This window comes from Podarcis muralis, chromosome 8, assembly GCF_964188315.1.
Source record: "Podarcis muralis chromosome 8, rPodMur119.hap1.1, whole genome shotgun sequence".
NCBI lineage: Eukaryota > Metazoa > Chordata > Lepidosauria > Squamata > Lacertidae > Podarcis > Podarcis muralis.
In genome coordinates, this window is record NC_135662.1 from 12,042,180 (window position 1) to 12,061,946 (window position 19,767).

The following is a 19,767-nucleotide window of genomic DNA, read 5'->3' on the forward strand; positions in this document are numbered from 1 at the left end:
TTTCGCTTACCATACCAATGGCATCTAATGGTATCGGTAATAAGGGCATACCTCCCTCTGAATCATCTGGCCCAAGAGAGCAAACAAGGCAATTGGTCCTATTTGCAACATTGGCTACCATTTCAGCTAAACCTACCCACATATTGTGGTCATGGCTGAATCCATATTTAGCAAATTTGGTCAGATTCAAGGACCCTTCCCCTTCCCAAGGGATCAGGATTAATAATAAAATCATGTTGATGTCTAGCATATGCATTCCTTCCACAAAAGATTACCTTATTGTGATAGCAAATAAATATTAGTCCCAATATAATTCCCCCAGTGACAGAAATGGGGAACCACCAAGACCAAAACATATATCCCGAGGATCCCCAATGAGTAATATCTCTGATAATTGTTCCACAAGGGGGGGCAGTCAATCAATTGTATAAGAGAATCTTCCCTTTCACAATCGCTGGTTCAGATGCTCCTCAAGCTTCAGGCGTGCGCAGGTCAGCCAGCTTCCAGGTTGTGGCTGCAGCAGGCCGGTCGTCTAATGTTGCCCGTGACCTAGCCCGTTCCCGGTAGGGCTAGATACAGGGGTTTTTGGAGAGAGTCAGTTTTAAAGGATTAGAGGGGTCACCTTTGCACGTCCAACTGCCTTCAGACTTCTTCAAACGAGAGTGATGAATCCAGGGGGTCACCTCAGCTACCTTCACCGCTGTTGGAGTAGAGAGCAAGACGGTGTAAGGTCCACGCCACTTAGGTGCAAGTGGATCACGTTTCCACTCTTTCACCCATACGCTATCGCCAGCCTGGAACTGATGAATCGGCTCGGCAATGCTGCACGGCGTGCGCTCGAGGACCCACCTGTTAAGAGAAACAAAAACACGGGAGAGAGATTGCACTTGTCCCTGTGTCACATATTCTCCTATTTGTTTAAGATCAGCTGGAATATCCTGAACAAAGGAGGGCGGTCTCCCATACAGGAGCTCAAAAGGTGACAACTTAAGTCTTTTTGTGGGTGCACACCGAACACGAAACAGTGTTATGGGTAACACATCTACCCATCCCAATCCCGTTTCCTGGGTTAATTTTGCCAATTGGGTTTTCAGAGTCCGATTCATTCTTTCAGTTTTCCCTGAACTCTGAGGCCTATATGCTGCATGCAGTCTCCATTTCACTTGTAGGACTCGACATACTTCTTGTACTACTTGATCAATGAACGCTGGCCCATTATCACTTCCAATGCATCTAGGTAATCCAAACCTCGGGATCAATTCAGTGAGGAGTCTCTTAGTTACCTCTCGTGCCTTTTCAGTTCGGGTGGGAAAAGCTTCAACCCATCCGGTAAGAGTGTCTACAAACACAAGGAGATACTTGAATCCCTTAGAAGGGACCAGCTCTGTGAAGTCCACAATTAGACTTTCCATGGGGACATATCCCACATGTTGGATTCCAGGAGGTTGTACCGGTCCCTGCCTGGGATTGTTTTTAGCACAAAGAACACATTTCTGTGAAATGCAAGTTGCTAATTGTGATAGGTTAATAATATACAACTTCCGACTGAGACTCTCTCTGGTTGCAGTACCGCCAAGGTGAGTAGATTCATGATAATTTCTTACAATTGTGCCTGCTAGATGATGAGGTACATAAATCCTATTGTCCGGCAGGATCATCCAACCGTCCTTCACAACTGCTCCTTCCTGTTCAGCCCACTTCCTCTCTTCTGGGGTATAGTGAGGTTTAACTTCTTCTGGAGCTACCTCTGGTATGAGGGCTGCTATAAATCCTCCCACAGGCTTTTGGGCTGCCTCTCGGGCTGCTTTGTCAGCCGCATGATTTCCTCTGGTTATTGGATCCCTTCCACGTCCATGACCTTTGCAATGCATTACAGCAATCTGTTCTGGAGCCCATACTGCTTCTAACAGGATTTCTACTTCAGGTCCATATTTCAAGGCCTTCCCGTGGGCTCCTATTAGACCTCTTTCTTTCCATAGAGCTCCATGTGCATGCAGGGTTAAGAAGGCATATTTAGAATCAGTATAGATGTTTGCCTTACATCCGGCTGCCAATTGCAGAGCTCTAGTTAAACCTATAAGTTCAGCTTTTTGTGCTGAGGTGCCGGCAGGCAAAGCTTCAGCTTCCACAACTTCCTCATTGGTGACCACAGCATATCCTGCTCGTCTGGCACCTTCATGCAGGTAACTGCTACCATCAGTGTAATATACAACATCTGGATTTTTCAATGGTTCATCTTTCAGATCGGGTCTACTGGAATAAACTTCATCCATTACTTGGAGACAATCATGTGATTCCTCATCATCTACCTCTGGTAGGGGCAGCAAAGTCGCTGGATTGAGCATATTCACTACTCGTAGATGAATCCTGGGATTTTCACACAATAGGCCTTGGTATCTAGCCATCCTTGGGTTCGTTAGCCAATAACTACCCTTATATTCCATGAGTGTCAGAACAGCATGAGGTACATTCACATACATCGTCTGGCCGAAGGTAAATTTATCAGCTTCTTTGACAAGGCTTGCAGTGGCCGCTACTGCCCTTAGGCATGGAGGCCATCCTTTTGCTACTGAGTCTAATTGTTTTGACAAATAAGCTACGGGACGGTTCCAACTTCCTAATCTCTGGGTCAGGACTGCCGCTGCAATCCCATTCTGTTCATGTACATACAGCTGAAAGGGTTTTTCCGAATTAGGCAGTCCAAGGGCTGGGGCCTCCATAAGTCGTTGTTTGATAACTAAAAAGGCTTGTTGCTGCTCAGGTCCCCATACGAATGGGTCCTTTTCTGCACCTCGAGTGCTTTCATGTAAGGGCTTGGCCAGACTGCTGAAATCAGGTATCCATAGTCTACAAAACCCTGCTGTTCCCAGGAATCCTCTAAGTTGTTTCCTTGTGGTAGGTTCCTTGATAAGGCAAATAGCTTCTTTCCTCTCTGGTCTCAATGCTCGTTGTTGGTGTGAGATGTCAAAGCCCAAATATTTGACCTTTTCTAAACATAACTGTGCCTTTTTCTGGGAAACTCGGTAGCCAGCTTGCCAGAGCAAGTGGAGCAGTTCCTCTGTCCCTTCTTTACAGGTATCAAAATCCTTTGCTGCTAGTATAAGGTCATCTACATATTGCAGAACCACCTTTTCTCCAGGTATTGAGGGGTAACTTGTTAGATCCTTCGCCAAGGCAGTGCCAAATAAAGTTGGGGAATTTTTGAATCCCTGGGGCAATCTTGTCCAGGTTAGCTGGCCTTTTGTTCCTGTCAAAGGGTCTTCCCACTGGAAGGCAAATATAGGTTGGCTCTGTGGTGCCAGCCGGCAACAGAAGAATGCATCTTTCAAGTCCAATACAGTAAAAAATGTTGCTTCTGGTGGGATCAAACTCAGCAAGGTATATGGGTTTGGTACATTTGGGTGCAAGGTCTCGATAGCCTGGTTTACGAGCCTCAAGTCCTGTACTGGCCTGTATTCATCTGTCCCAGGTTTCCGAACAGGCAAAAGAGGTGTGTTCCATTCTGATTGGCAGGGCTTAAGCAGACCATATTTTAATAGGCGGTCCAAATGTTTCTGGATGCCCTCTGCTGCTCGCCGGGGTAAAGGATATTGCTTTACAGATACAGGGGTAGCCATAGGTTTTAAGGTTACTACAATTGGAGCTATATTCTTGGCCATTCCTGGTGGGCTATTTTCGGCCCATACTCCTGGTGGCACCTGTAGGGTTCGGAGGAGCTTGTTTAATTCTGTATCCAATGTGGGTTGGACTTGCAAGGCTGACATTAGGCGCCATGATTGTTCCTTAGGTACTGAGAGGGTAATTATTCCTGCTGCCTTTGATGGCAGTTTCATTTCTGGACCTCGAGGAGTGAAGGTGATTTGGGCCTGCAGTTTGGACAGCATATCTCTACCTAAGAGAGGTATTGGACACTCAGGTATATACAAAAACTGATGGGTTAAACGATGTCCCCCAATCTGGCATTCCAAAGGTTGGAGGAAAGACCTCTTAGCTGACTGACCAGTGGCACTTTTAATGACTACACTTTTGGATGCCTTTTTCTGCAATAGTTCTTGGAGTACTGAGTATTCAGCCCCAGTATCAATCATAAAGTCTATTAAATGGCTCCCTAATTGAATCGTGACCGTGGGCTCCTGGAAGCCTAACTTTATGGAGTCCGGTCGTTCCTAGTCTTGGGTAAAATCCTCCTCTGCCAGTCCAATGAAATTGTCTCTACTCTGTCCTTGTCCAGGTCTCTGATATCTTCCATTTCGGATCATTCCCCGTCCCCGTCCCTGGTTTCTTGGGCCGGAGCCTGGGCCTGGGCGTACTTCTTCCAACCTCAGGGGTTCAGGACACTCCCGCTTCCAATGACCCTCCTTCTTGCAATTCGCACATTGATTCCTTCCCAGTGGTGGATTCCTTCCCCGCCCTCTTCCTCCATTTAAGGGGCGGTAGTCTTGCTTCACTGCTGTGGCTAGCATTACCATCTTTTCCTTCTGCCACTTCTTCTTCTCTTGCTTCTCAGCCTCATCCCTATTCCGATAAACTCGGCGTGCAATGGCCATAATTTGGCTCATCAGCATCCCTTCCCATCCTTCTGATTTCTGAATTTTCTTACGAATGTCAGAAGCGCACTGGGCCACAAAAGTAGTAGTAATCATTCTGCTGTTTTCAGGGGCTTCAGGGTCAAAAGGAGTCCATATACGATAGGCTTCTTGCAGCCTCTCTAAAAAGTCTCCTGGACTCTCATTTGGTTTCTGTTCTACTTCTGAGACTTTAGACATATTAGTGGGCTTCTGGCATGCCCTGCGGATACCTTGCACAAGCGTCTGGCGGTAGGTGGTAAGTCTGGCCAGATGAATTGCATTGTTTGGATCCCAATTAGGATCTTCCAAGGGAAAGTTATCTTGGAGATGACGGTCAATATTAAAAATATTTCCCACTCTGGCCTGCTCACGCAAATATATCTGTGCCTTTTCAATTATGTCTCTTCTTTCCTCAGTGGTGAACAGAGTATTCAGAAGCTGGCGACAATCTGTCCAAGTAGGACTATGAGTATTTACTATTGAAGTCACCAAGTCCATCATAGCCTGAGGTTTTTCTGCGAAAGATGGGGTGTGTGTTTTCCAATTCATCAGATCCGTAGTTGTGAATGGAATGTACTGAAGGGTCGAAGTTCGAGGTGGCCTTGGTCCGGGTTGCCCATTAACCAGCACAGGCTCCTCAAGTGCATCAAATACTCTTCTAAGAGGGGCTACTACGTGACCTTTTTCTTCACTTTGCTCTAGGGGCCTCAAATCATAGGGGATGGTATTTGTCCCAAGGCGTTCTTTTAGCAGCTTAATACGCCTGGCTGTATTGCTTGCTGACCGATCAAGGTCTCCCTGTAACTTCTGTAATAATTCTCTAGGACTTGGATGTACAGGGGTTTGGGGTAGGCAATCAGTTGTTCCACTAAAAGAGACTGTAGATGGAGTTCTACTGGGACTCACAGATGGAATAACCACTTCTGCTTGGGCTTCATTATAGGACTCCAATGCCTCCTGAAGATATTTATCATAATCTATCAAGGAGTCAAGTTCTGTGTCTCTACCCCCATTATTCGTTCCACTTTCTTGTCTTGGGGTTACAACTGGTGGAGGGTTTGGATTAGGCTCCCTTCGATGTGGAGCATAGGGTGGAGGTGAAAGCACCTCTTCCTCTGGTCCCTCAAAAATGGGTTTGAGTTTATTTGGCAAGATTCCTTTCCTAGCTTCGGCTTTTACAGCCAATAATTTGCATCGTTGGACTTTGCATTCCCTTATCCATGGAGGATTTTTATTTAATGTGCTCAGCCAGGAATCTATATATGAAAATTGTTCTGGGCACCCTCCAGTTTCTTTGGTGATGTTAGACCAAAGTTTGCTTACTAAATTTATATCAAAAGTTCCCTGAGATGGCCATCCAGTATTTTGTTTTGGCCACTCTAATTCACATAACGTTCTCAAGCGCTCTGGCGTCATTTTGACTCCATATGCCCCTGAGAAGGCTTTCTTAAAATTATTTAACATACATTCAAGAGGTGTATTTCCCCCCTTTGAACCCCCAACTCCCATTGTATGGCCCTGTGAAGTATCTACTCAGTCACTCACACACACGCTTCGTGGGGTTTCTTGCCCAGATGGAGTCGCCTCACTGGGAACCGAAGTACTACCCACTCCACACTCAGGTCAGCTACAGATTGCTCTGTACTTTCTCACACATACAATGCGCAAGATACTTCACCACACTCTACCTCCCATTCTTCCCTTTTCCCCCACCAGACCACCATCTGATATACCCAACCACCTAGCGTACTCAGTTCCCACTTACTGAGACGCAGAAGTTTGATCAAGACTTCTCTTCCTCCCAATTAATTGGAGGGCCAAAAATCCCTTTGTGCACTTACCCTTGGTTGGTTCCGTTTCCCCCCGGTCCGTCGCCGCCAGTGAGCAGGGTATCAGACAGACGAGACTTCTGCGTTCCCCCTGGAAAAATTTACCAGTGCGCGCTGGGAAGCAGTTTAGAGATCCTCTCTCTTGTACCCTGCTCAGTAGAGCGAAGGGGCTGCGTTCCAGCAGACCACTTATCCGAGTCACAGGAGCACCATAAAATGTAGCACCCTGCTTGTGGTTAACGCTTAGCTGGAATGAAATATTCAACGCAGCAATAGAGAAATTAAAATAATAATTTATTTGTCAGACAAATAAATGAGAGGCACAGTGGTATATGGTTACCAAGCTCTGGCCTGGCCTCCTGCCATTATGGCCAGCACTTATATTCCCTTAATCCAGCCCCCTTTGCTCCTCCTGTGGCTGCATCTGTCCAATCAGCCTGGTTGAAATTCCTATTGGCTGCCTGCTATATCCAATCACAAAAGATACACCCATATCCTTCTATCCTTATAAGGGAGACAAAGAGCTATATATTGTTACATCTATAAATGACAAATAAGTAATAATATATCTTACATGGAATCTTAATTACCAGCTCACCTCTTGCCCTCTTTGCCCTATTGCCTTCTAAAACAAATGGTTAATCTTAAATTTTTATCTTAAACATATGTCAAGGATCTTGAGTTTCACATCAACATTGAAAGATCTCCTTCATTGAAGGTTTCTAAACAAATGCCTGACAACTATATATCAGGACCGCCCAGATGGCGTCTTCCTGTCCGGCAGGGGGGCTAGGCTGGTGGCTGACTTAATTTCAGGATAAATACAACTCTTACAACTATATGAAATAAGAATCTAGCATTTCTTAAATCCTTTGCATAATTACATTTAAGCCAATATATTTAAGCTAATATATTTCATACATTATCATAGGTAACCTTTTAAAAGAATAAAGCTTCTCAAAGTAGAAAGGAAGGAACTCAGTAAAAAACAGCTTTTAAAAGAAACCTCTTCAGTTCACACCTCCCCCTTTCACCCTCCTTTCCAGCCTCAAAATAAAATAGGAAGAAGCTTCTTCTTCCCCAGCCAAGCCAGTTGCCTTTCCCAACATTTATTGCTCTTTTTAACTCTCTCAGTTTAAGAAAGAAACTGCTTTTAAAAAAGACTTCCCAGAAATGCTCTTTTTCTGCCAGCTAGATGCTTCTCCATTGCTCTTGGCCTTTTTAACCTTAGGAAGAAGATCTGGCTTATTTTACTGGGAGGCACATTGGTATTATTTTACTATTTACTCATTCCTAATTATGTTTATCTCTGCTTTTTTTATCTTCTGTAACATGTAGGTCAATGTCCTCGCTCTTAGTCTGTAATTCCAGCTTTTACGACTTTGAGAATTGTTTTCTGCTATAAATCAAGGGGGGGCCCCTTGTCTTAGGAGAATGGCCAAGGTTTTCTCTGCCTGGCATGAAACATTTGTGAATTCAAGCCCATTTTAGACTTTATGAACCTGATCAAGATATAAGCCAATATAAGTCTTGATTAAAATGCAGTCTACATTCAGATGCCACATAGGCAGGGCCAAAGCCAGAAGTGGGGTGGGAGGTAGAACAACAATAGCAGAAAACCAAATCCTCCCTTTTGCCTCTTTCTGACACCCCTGTCAGGAGGGAGACAGATAATTCTTGAAAGAATGCTGAATCAAGTGCTTGTAGACAGGGATGAGGGAGAAATTTGATTCAGTACTCATTCAAAGCCTCTCTATCAAATTTTATGAAGTTGGCAGTTTCCAATGCAATGTGGGAATCGAAGCACAGCCACCTTTCAAAATCTGCACTTACCTGAATTACGCAATGCAGTTCTCCAACCCAACAATGTCTGCTTGGACAGGCGGAGTCCCCCAAACCCTGGGCGGCCCCCGTGTGGAATAATGACTCAAAACAATGTGCTATGAGATTAAAATTGGCCACAACTTTATTATGTTTCAGATGTGGGTAGACCTTGGCTCAGGCATTGGGCGTTTATCCCTCTCAGTCCCCCGCCGGGGATCTGGGGAACATCAGGGTTATCCAGTGTGTGTGGGTGATGGGCTGGCTCTGGAGAACATACGTTCAAGCAGATAGAGCCCGCCCCCATTATGCCACCGTCACAGGGGAGAGCAATGACAACCTCTCGGTGTACGGTCAAAGCCTCCCCTCAAAAATCCCTTTAAGAAGAAGAAGAAGAAGAGTTTGGATTTGATATCCCGCCTTTCACTCCCTTTAAGGAGTCTCAAAGCGGCTAACATTCTCCTTTCCCTTCCTCCCCCACAACAAACACTCTGTGAGGTGAGTGGGGCTGAGAGACTTCAGAGAAGTGTGACTGGCCCAAGGTCACCCAGCAGCTGCATGTGGAGGAGCGGAGATGCGAACCTGGTTCCCCAGATTACGAGACTGACGCTCTTAACCACTACACCACACTTGCTCTCTTAACGGGGAACCCTGGTATCGCCGCCGCAAAGAGGAAGGGGGCGTGGGTCACCGCTCCATGCCCTCCCCATTCAGGGTAGATAGACTAAATGATTCCGCCCAAGGCCTGATACCGCCAAAGTTGTGACGTTTTGCTACAGGAAAGGCAAACCTGCCACTGCAGGAGAATTCCTTTCCGGCCCTTCAACAGCGACCTTGACGTAGCAGTGCCTGAGTACCAGTGGAGAAACAGTTAACCTGCAAAAGAAGTCTTAACTGAGGGTGGGTGAAGCTCTGGAGCCAATTGATGATTCCTAGGTGAGTTCCTCCCCCTATGGTGTGGGCAGGTAGTCTCTCCCCCTACCTGGCCTGATCACCTTGGCAACGCCTCCCCAGGCGGGATTGGGCAACTGGCTGAGGTAGGCGGAGACCTCCAGGTATCCCACCTGGGGAAGGCGAAGCCAAGCTTGTGCTAATGGTGCTGCATAGGGTCCAGGGGGCTGTGCGCAACCACGCAAAGGGCACCCCTCATTTAATTTGGGGAGTGGTCATTATGAAATTGCATATACTGCGGGGCAGGGGGAATGTGGATGAAATTAAAATGGCATACAGCAATGCACTGTATTCGGAGAAACTGCTCCAGAATTGTGCTTCTTAGGGGAAATTTGCAACGAAACGCAAATTGGGTGCAGAAGTGTGGGTAACCAAGTTTAAGATTGGAATAATGAGAAAGGGAGAGGACCAGAATGGGCAGATCCTTATATTCCTACTTGCAGATCTCTTTTGAAATTGATCTGAAGCCCACACTTTTCTTACTGCAACCGCAAGAATTCACTCTGCCTCTCTGTCTCCTTAGCAAAAGAATTTTTAAAAGACTGGGAACTCTTCATGCTCTACTTACAGAAATACGGTAAAGAAATGGACTCACTAGCAGGGTTTGTTTAAACACTTACAAACTAAGGAAACAAGCTGAAAGGTTAAGAAAACAATAATATGAAATGTAATTGAGTGTAAGATGTAATTATGAAAGAAAATCTGGGATAAAATTGATAAGAAAATAAGCGCATTTAAGTATAAGATCATAAAAAATAAGACAATTAAGCAGAAGTAGTAAATATTTTAAGAAGTTGAGGGAAGTCATGAGGAAGGGGGAGATTTTTATTTCTATATGATAAATGTTATATCTTGTTATGTGGCTGAATATTAAATTGTACAATTCAATAAAAACTTTTTTTAAAAAGAAAAGCTCTAATAATAATATAAAAACTCTCATTCATGTTAAGGTAGTGCTGTACTTTGCTCTACTAGACTACTGCATCCTTCTTCTTCCTGGCCTTCCTTTCCGTCCTTTGAAATCTGTAACAAAACAGTTGCCAAAATCATTTTCTATTTATTGATTCACTAGCAGCCTCATAGCCGGCATTGTTTGGGAATTCCAAGAAACCAAAAGATCAGTGCAGTTTTGAAAGGTTCAGTCGGCCATATTGATTCAAAATGGTGTCCAACTGTATTCCAACATAGATGGAAAATTGCTTCTTGATCCCAAAGCAAAAGACAATGTGTCTCCAGATGCTTAGAAATAAAATAGATTTTATTTTCAAAGCAGCCAAACACATTTCAGCCAATATTTGTTTAAAGGCCTTCGTATATATACTCACTTTTGGGGGGCGGGGCGGGGGCAGGGACTGAATTGGGTGAAATGGGAAAACAGTCTACAGGGATCTCTGCTAGCTATATCTGCAATTAATAGCAACCCGGGGACTGAAATTGTTATCCGAAGGCAAGAATTGTACACAGGTGTTGTTAATATGCAATAAAAAGTCAAGGTCTTTCTCTTGTAAGCACCACAGGCCAAGAACAGCTCAAGGGAGCCTCTACAAATAAAATATCGCTTACCATTTTAGTCAGTTACTTTATGGAACAAAATAAATCTGCAACAGGTCTGAAGATTTGGGCTGTGGAAAAGCGATATACAGATGATGATAAGATCTTGTTAAGGAAAGCAAGTGGAGCAGATATTGAGGTTAAAAACTTTGCTCCCATGTGGGATTAATGGTGAGTTGGGTCTATTTTCTCTGCAGAGAGAGAGAACATTTGTTGATGCATTTGTTGATGTCTGTTTCTTCACTGTCCTGTTCACAAGTGGAAGTCATTGGTTTTTTAAAAAATTATTATTATCATCCTATATTAACAAGAAGAAGAAGAAGAAGAGTTTGGATTTGATATCCCGCTTTATCACTACCTGAAGGAGTCTCAAAGCGGCTAAAACTCTCCTTTCCTTCCTCCCCCACAACAAACACTCTGTGAGGTGAGTGGGGCTGAGAGACTTCAGAGAAGCGTGACTGGCCCAAGGTCACCCAGCAGCTGCATGTGGAGGAGCGGGGAAGTGAACCCGGTTCCCCAGATTGCAAGACTACTGCTCTTAACCACTACACCACACTGGCTCTCCACAACACCTGTGCATGATTCTTTAGGGGGGAAACATATAATTCTTTAGGGGGGAAAACATATGTAAACATGTTCACTCTAGGAATGTTGTTGTGATGGCCTGGGAATCGGATTCAGAGGCTGAACCTGAGGAATCCCAGCCTGCGCAGGAGTCCCCGCCTCCAGGGCCGGCTGAGCTGGGGCAGGGGCTTGAACCTGAAGGGTCCTCACCTGTGCCGGATCCTCAGGAGCAGACACCAGCTGAATCCGCTCTGGCTCCGGAGGTGATCGAGGACCCATTGCCTGCAGGTGTTCCACCCTCAGCCCTGTCAGAGGAAGCTGAGGTTGCCTCTGGGTCCAGTATCCCTCCAGCCTCTCCAGAGCTGCAGAGGCTCAGGGCAGAGAGGCGGAGGGAACTAAGTTCTCACAGGAGGAGTGCTCACCTTAAGGCCAGGAAAGGCAAGTCACCTGTGAGCCGGGACCGCCCTATGCCTCAGAGGAGATAAAGGCCAGTCAGCCCAGTCCTAGGTTGCGGGAGCAACATCGTTGGTAACCTGTTCCAGCCAGCACCCTGTCCTGCTCTTCCAGAGTTCCTGACCATGCCTGACTCCCTGCCTTGGACCCCGCTTCGCCCTTGACAGACAGCCTCCATACCCTCGACCTAGGACCGGACACTGACCATGCTGCACGGTAAACCCCCCCCCCCGGGACCAGCACACTTGTACTTGACTGCTCTTGTGTTTCACATCCCACAAAAGAGGGACATTTGGAGGATCTGCACTGACTAACAGCAGCTCCCCAAAATTTCAAACGGGGTGTTCCAAGCCCCACCTGGAGATGCATGCAAATACGATGCTCTCCTTGAAAGCTATGGTGCTTCTCACAAGCTCCAGCCCTTCCCTTCTTTGCTATGAAAATTGTTCTTCAAATATTTGAGAAATCTATTTGTTGCCGCTGCGAGTTTCTTTTGCAAGAAAGGAGTGGATTATGAGGTGGCCTGGTTGTTCCTAATAGCCAGCAGTTTCTTACGACTGAACAGTGAGCGCATTCAAATTTGCAGTCTCTAGCAGCGAGGACATCAAATATTCATTGGAACATGTGTGTAAATGTTGCTGCTTTCTCACTCGAGTTGACATCAGGGTTAGGAGAAGTGGTCCGGAAAAAAATTAGAAGTGACCTCAAACTTCACCCACCATCCGAACAAGAACTAAAACCATTAGTTTAAAAAAGAAAAAGAAGAAGAAAAAAAACCTGCATAAAGTCAACACTATAGAATAATTCATACCCAAGCTCAAGATTTCCAAAGTGTGTTTAGTTCTCCTCTAATAAGCAGAGACATCACCTTGCCAACAAAGGTGCATATAGTTAAAGCTATGGTTTTGCCTGTAGTGATGTGTGGAAGTGAGAGCTGGAGCATAAAGAAGGCTTATCGCCGAAGAATTGATGCTTTTGAATTATGGTGCTGGAGGAGACTCTTGAGAGTCCCATGGACTGCAAGAAGATCAAAGCTATCCATTCTGAAGGAAATCAGCCCTAAGTGCTCACAGGAAGGACAGATCCTGAAGCTGAGGCTCCAGTACTTTGGCCACCTCATGAGAAGAGAAGACTCCCTGGAAAATACCCTGATGTTGGGAAAGATGAAGGGCACAAGGAGAAGGGGATGACAGAGGACAAGATGGTTGGACAGTGTTCTCGAAGCTACCAGCATGAGTTTGACCAAACTGTGGGAGGCAGTGGAAGACAGGAATGCCTGGCGTGCTCTGGTCCATGGGGTCACCAAGAGTTGCACACGACTAAACGAAAACAACAACAAATATAGATGGGTTGGCGGGAAATTAAGTACAAGAGTGCAATGTGTGGAAGCAGCTAACAAGGAACCAGTGAATGTTGCTATTTTTACTGCCCGGTTCTGTTCCTTTGTCTTTAATGAAAGAGTTCGTACACCGCAATTTAGCAAGTGAAGCTAGTTTTTCCTGGAATAAAGCATTAATTGATTGCATTTCTATTCTGTGTGTCTATCAAGATGTTCTTCCCCTGCATTTTATGATCATAATATGTGAGATTGCAACTAAAAACAATTCTAGCTTTAAGGAAAATAAGAGACAGCATAAAGAAATGTCAGCAGTGATTGCCCTTTTCTGAACCTTTTCCAGGCTGTACAATATCCTTTTTTTCATATTAAAAGGAAATGTTTAGGGAAGTTTTTAATGTTTAATGCTGTACTGTGTTTTTAATATTTGGTTGGAAGCTGCCCAGAGTGGCTGGGGAAACCCAGCCAGATGGGTGGGGTATAAATAATAAATATTATTATTATTATTATTATTATTATTATTATTATTATTATTATTATTACAGTGTTACCTCTGGTTGCGAATGGGATCTGTTCCGGAGCCCCGTTCGCAACATGAGCAGAACGCAACCCACATCTGCGCTTCTGCACATGCGCAGGTTGTAATTCGCTGCCTCTGCGCATGCACGTGATGTCATTTTGAGTGTCTGTGCATGCGCAAGTGGCGAAACCCGGAAGTAACCCTTTCCGGTACTTCCGGGTCGCTGCGGGATGCAACCTGAAAACACTCAACCTGAAGCAAACACAACACGAGGTATGACTGTATCATCATCATCATCATTTTCATATTAATATCTTTTTTCATATTATTTTTACTAAAGACAGATCTCTGGATGCCAGGTTGACACCTCCATCTTTCTTATGCAGTTAAGCAGAAGAGTTCATTTACTGCATTTATTTTCCACCTTTTTCTGCAAGGAGCCCATGGTTCACCCCCTCCTCAGTTAATTCCTACAACAACCCTTTGAGGTAGGGTAAAAGCTTGTGGCTGACTCTCAGGTCACCCAGTGAGCTTCATGACTGAACCCTGATCTCCCTAGTCTGACACTCTCAACCACTAGGCCACGCTGCCTTCCTAGAGTTATTCTGCTATGGGGCTGCTCTATGATTTAAGTAGGGAAATAAATATGGGGAAAGCAAGATGTCTCTTAGTGAAGGATCTGAAATATTTTCCTTGAAGCTTGAATTTGTTGTATTCTGGATTGTTTTATTTGATGTTAAAGAATAAAGAATCCTTTATCGGACTACCCTTCAATATGGGGGGAGGTGATGGCGCTTCCTCCCCTCTTCCATCTACAGTGCAATACCAATGCCTAACCGCCAATACCAAGAAAGTTGTGACGATTTGCTACGAGGTAGGTGAAAACCAAGTGGCTGGTGCCAATTTGCCAAGTGGAAAAATTCCTACCAGGCCCCTCAACGGTGACCAACCGAGGTCCATAGCAAGGTCAAGGAACGAATAACCTTGTAGGGCGGGAGGGTGGGAAAAGCAGGAACCGCTGGCGGGCGGCAAAGAGGGAGATCCCCAGCCACGTCCTGCCTTTATAGGGAAGGCCACGCCCCCGAGCCAGCCGATTGGCCGGCCAGGGGTGACACAGCTGGGAATCCCCCCAATTGTGCGGGGCTGGCCTCCGCCTGCCGCACACATGGAGGGGCCGTGAAGCCTGCAACCCCACTTCCTCCTTAGGTGAAAGTGGCTTTCCCAGCCCAACGGGAAGTGCCAGGAATTGAACCTGTTCAGATGTAGCTGAACTACACGTTCCTCCCCAGCTGGTCTACAATGATGGGCAATGGCTCTCCAGGATTTAAGATGGGGTCCTCTCCCAGCCCTTGCTGGAGATGTTGGGATTGAACCCAGGACCAGACATTGGGAAATGAGCCATAATGAAATGAAAAGTGGGCATTTAATCTGAATTTCTTTTCAAACTCTATTCTCTGCCCCCCCCCCCACTACACCATAACTCACACCAAATCACCTCAGCAGCTGGTAGACTTTCCTTCCTTGGAGATTTGAATGTCCCTCCGTCAGGGATTCTGTAGTTGTGATTCCTGCATCCCAGGGGGTTGGACTAGATGTCCCTTGGGGTCCCTTCTAACACTGCAATCCTATGACCCTAAAAGCCCAGTGACTGAAAGAAATAAAAAGACCACGGAGGATCCCCACCAGCACATCCCATATCTTTGCCTTCTTTCAGTTCATTATGATAAAGTAATAGAATCGATCCGCCCAGTTGTTTCTCCCACCCACCTCGGGGGGAAACAAATGGAGAATCTTTTTTTGTGATGTCCCCACGATTGCTAGATTAATTAAACCATTCTGTTTGCTGTCTTTCTCCTCCTTTTCTCTGAGCGTGGCGGGAAAAGTCAGCAAAGCTGAACTTCTCCAATTGAAACCCGTTCATGGGCACCGTTCCTCCATCGGTTGCGGGTCTTGGGCGGTAATTGTTTGCTCGGCGGAGAAATTAATCTCCTTGGAGCAAGGCAAACCTAATTACCAATCCCAGTGGAAATGGCTGGCCCTGCTCTCACTTGCTCAGATGCCCAGCTGGAGGGAAAAGGACAGGGACGCCATTCAATTAATCCTTTTGGGAAATGGTTGAAATCTGCTTCATATCACAGCCAGTGACAGATCTATTTTAGCATCTGGCGTCTGAACATGGCTTAAACGCCTGTCAAAAGAAGAAGTGGTCTTAAGCCTTCCTGCCCCCCCCATGCCATGGTCCCCAAAGGAACATCCCTCCAGCCAGCAACCTATAGCAGAAGCACTGCTTAACCAACCTCAATTTGCCCTCAGCTCGCCTCCCTCCTGAACAGCCGGTTCAGGGGGTGGCGCTTGCTGAGAGCATCCTCCTCCCTTCTTTCAAGTTTTACCTTGTATAACTCGGCAGGGAGGAGGATGAACGACATAAGACAATCAGAAGAGTCTGCTGGATCAGTGGCCCATCTAGTCTGGGATCTGTGGGATGTAATCCTCTGGAGCAGTCAAGTACAACATTTCCTGTTTGCCTAGAGAGAACGTGCATGAGGAACGTTGGTCCAGCCAGTTGAACTTCCTGTTACACCTAGCTGGAGCATCTTCCCATGTGACTAGTAGGTGGGCGTGACCTTTCCAGACCTGGTAAAAGGCCAAGTCATGTAGCCACCTCCTTCTCTCTCCCTTCTTTGTCATTCTGCTTGCTTCCTGCTTTACCTAAATGGCCTCGGTCCAGTATACCTGAAGGAGCGTCTCCACCTCCATCGTTCTGAGGTCCAGTGCCAAGGGCCTTCTGGCGGTTTCCTCGCTGTGAGAAGCCAAGTTACAGGGAACCAGGCAGAGGGCCTTCTCGGTAGTGGCACCCGCCCTGTGGAACGCCCTCCCACCAGTTGTCAAAGAGAAAAATAACTACCAAACTTTTAGAAGACATCTGAAGGCAGCCCTGTTTAGGGAAGCTTTTAATGTTTAATAGGTTATTGTATTTTAGTGTTTTCTTGGAAGCCGCCCAGAGTGGCTGGGAAAACCCAGCCAGATGGGCAGGGTATAAATAAGAAATTATTATTATTAATTATTATTATTATTCTTACCTGGACTACACCTGAACCGTAACCTGAAAAAACACAACCTGAAGCCTCTGTAACCCAAGGTATGACTGTATTTGTAACTTTAAGCCTGAAGCCTGCCTTTAGGGATGGCAATGCTCTGCCTAGTCGTGAGTAGAACTACTTTTTGTTACTTATGAATAATACTGTTGTGTCTTTATTCTTTTAGGAGGGATTCAAGGGGTCTTACGAGGAATAATAGAACATATCTGTTATGTACTAAGCTTGGATCCTAGAACAATAGGCAGGTAGGATCCTAGAATGCAACAACAGATTGGCTTGCAGGAGAAGACCAATCAGGCTCCAGGAGGAAGTTAACGCATGCTAATTCTAGAGGATCAGAAGTGTCTAGCATAATTAGCTTTCAATGCTTGTTAATTACAAAATTTAGAAGTGTCTAATACACAGCATAATATGCACAGTTCTGTCCTAATGCACGTGAGTCTAATACAAATAGGTCTGGCTATGTTTTAATGTTCTAAGCCTTAATTAAATTCTAGCACCTACCGAACCCGGTAATTTAGGGGAGTCTAGCACTCACAAACTCATAACACTATGTAATGAAGGCGCCAATCAAACCTCTCTGGGGACAGCATTCCACAAACAGGGGGGCCATCACAGAAAAAGCCCATTCTCATGTTGCCACCCTCCCGACCTCACACAGAGGGGGCACACACAAGAATCAAATCGTTGTATGAATTTTCGTTTTGTGTAAGTATAAAGGGTCTGTTTACAATGGTCAGCAGTCTTAACTAAAGTTCTTTTTTTGCGGCTTCTCAGAACTCTTGAACAACCCTGGGTCTGCGACTGCAACGCCTCTCCTCCTAACAAAGGGGAGGGGTTGTGAGCGGGAGCCGGTTCCCCCATCGGCAAGGGGGCGTATTTGGCCCCCTGCGTCAGCTTACCTGGCTGCTGCACCGCGCCCATAGGCCAGCCAATAGGGCTGGCTTGTGGGCGGGGTTTAGCCGCATTAAAGTGGCAGCTCCATCTTCTCATTCTGTGCCCCTTTGTCGTTGGGTATTGGGAGTTAGGCATTGGAATATGTGTCGTGTGTTGGAGGGCAGGTGTGGCCATCACCTACCTTGTTGGGTATTCTGTTAAAGGAATCTGGCGGTCGTGGATCCTGTCCAATGCCCTGCTGGTGGCTAGGGCCATGGCACGACCCCCGGTAACATCAGGGGAAGCTTCAGTTGTATTTGCATCAACAAACTCCTCCCTCTGGTTGTTAACCCTCAAATGACTCCCCACTCAGTGGGGTGGAGTCATGTATAGACTGTTTGATCGAATGCCTAAAGCCAATACCACTTATCGTATTTTTTGCTCTATAAGAATCACTTTTTCCCTCCCAAAAAGTAAGGGGAAATGTGTGTGCGTCTTATGGAGCGAATGCAGGCTGCACAGCTATCCCAGAAGCCAGAACAGCAAGAGGGATCACTGCTTTCACTGTGCTGTTCTGGCTTCTGAGATTCAGATTTTTTCTTCTTGTTTTCCTCCTCCAAAAACTAGGTGCGTCTTGTGGTCTGGTGCGTCTTATAGAGCGAAAAATACGGGTACATGCTGTAACCAATAAAGTTGTGGCCTTCTTTAGCCCATTAGCCTTAAATTCATGTGTTCCTGTGTCTTATTTATCTCTAAGCGGGTGGCGGGTCCTTGACTCACAAGTAAATAATACACTTGATGTGTTCTATTGTTGTATACTTTTCTCATTGTAAGTTTTTATCATGTTGCAAGTTTAAACGGTTGCGAGAAGCACACGAGCACTAGACAGGGAGGCTGCTTTTCTTTCTTTCTTCCTTTTTACCACAAATAAATAAACTTGCTGCTGCTTTCTCTTTATTTATTTTAAAAGAGAACAGGTTCACTTTGGCTGAGAAATTGCTGATGGAAAGGCTTACGAAAAAAGGGGGTCTGAAAAAGCTTGCAATTCGTGTTTGCTTCCCTGGGGACATGGGAGGGGAGCGGGGGAGGAAATTCCGCAGTAATCCATATTATAGAAAATGCTTGAACACATGTAATGCCAATTATTGCCACCTGCTCAATCTTGTCTCTGTTATAACACTCCCGGGACAAGAGCACTTATGGGGCTTGTCAAAAGAAATGTCAGTTTTACTCCTTTCACCAGATACAATCATTTTCTCTTCCCCTCCCTCTGGCCTCCCCTCCAATGATCCGCCCAGAATCCCATGTGAAAATACCTTTAAGCCTTTGGGAATGGGGTGGCTTGAACGGCAGCCCTAGGATGTCAAATTGACATGGTAGCTTTTTATGAGTGCCGCACAGCTTTGCTGTAATGCGCTCTCTCTCCCCCCCTCTCCTGCCACATTTCTCAAAGAGAATAGGAGAATCGTATCACTTTCTCTGCTATTTAGGCTTAAACCTTTGATTGGATCATATGCTTTCTTTTAATTAGAGCCGCGTGGGTGGTCTCTCTGTCTCTCCTGCTCTTGGGTGCTCCTGTGCAGTTCGTGAAAATGCGAGAGGGACAGAGGCGCATGGCAGACTGAGAGTTTGTGCACATCACTCCTTACTCCGGCTTCAGTTCGTTTTCACCCCTGTTTGAATCCATGTAGGGACACGGGTGGTGCTGCGGTCTAAACCACTGGGCTCTTGTGCTTGCCGATCAGAAGGTCGGCGGTTCAAATCCCCATGATGGGATGAACTCCCGTTGCTCTGTCTCAGCTCCTGCCAACCTAGCAGTTCAAAAGCACCCCAGTGGAAGTAGATAAATAGGTACTGCTGCAGCGTGAAGGTAAACAGCGTTTCCGTGGGCTCTCGTTTCCATCATGGTGTTCCGTTGCACCAGAAGCGGTTTAGTCCTGCTGGCCACATGACCCGGAAAGCTGTCTGGGCAAATGCCGGCTCCCTCGGCCTGAAAGCGAGATGAGCGCCGCAACCCCTTAGTCGCCTTTGACTGGACTTAACGGGCCATGGGTCCTTTGCCTTTTTTTAACCTTAGACAGGATTACCCACAATCCACTGGATAGTCAATGTCAGGATTTGGGATTCTGTGCCAGGTTAGTTCCAGCTGGGGGTGCTAAGGGCTTAGCCTGACTCTGAGAAGGAGGGTGAGTAAGGGGAG

At 46.0% G+C, this 19,767-nt stretch overlaps 1 long non-coding RNA gene across 1 annotated transcript; it reads right to left on the reverse strand.

The window, feature by feature from the left end:
- Positions 1–213: 213 nt before the first annotated feature.
- Positions 214–7,924, reverse strand: LOC144328665 (uncharacterized). Its single transcript, XR_013393851.1, has 2 exons — positions 6,410–7,924; positions 214–849 (listed from the first exon to the last, which is right to left on the reverse strand). It is a non-coding gene; the product is annotated as an uncharacterized LOC144328665 (long non-coding RNA).
- Positions 7,925–19,767: the final 11,843 nt, after the last annotated feature.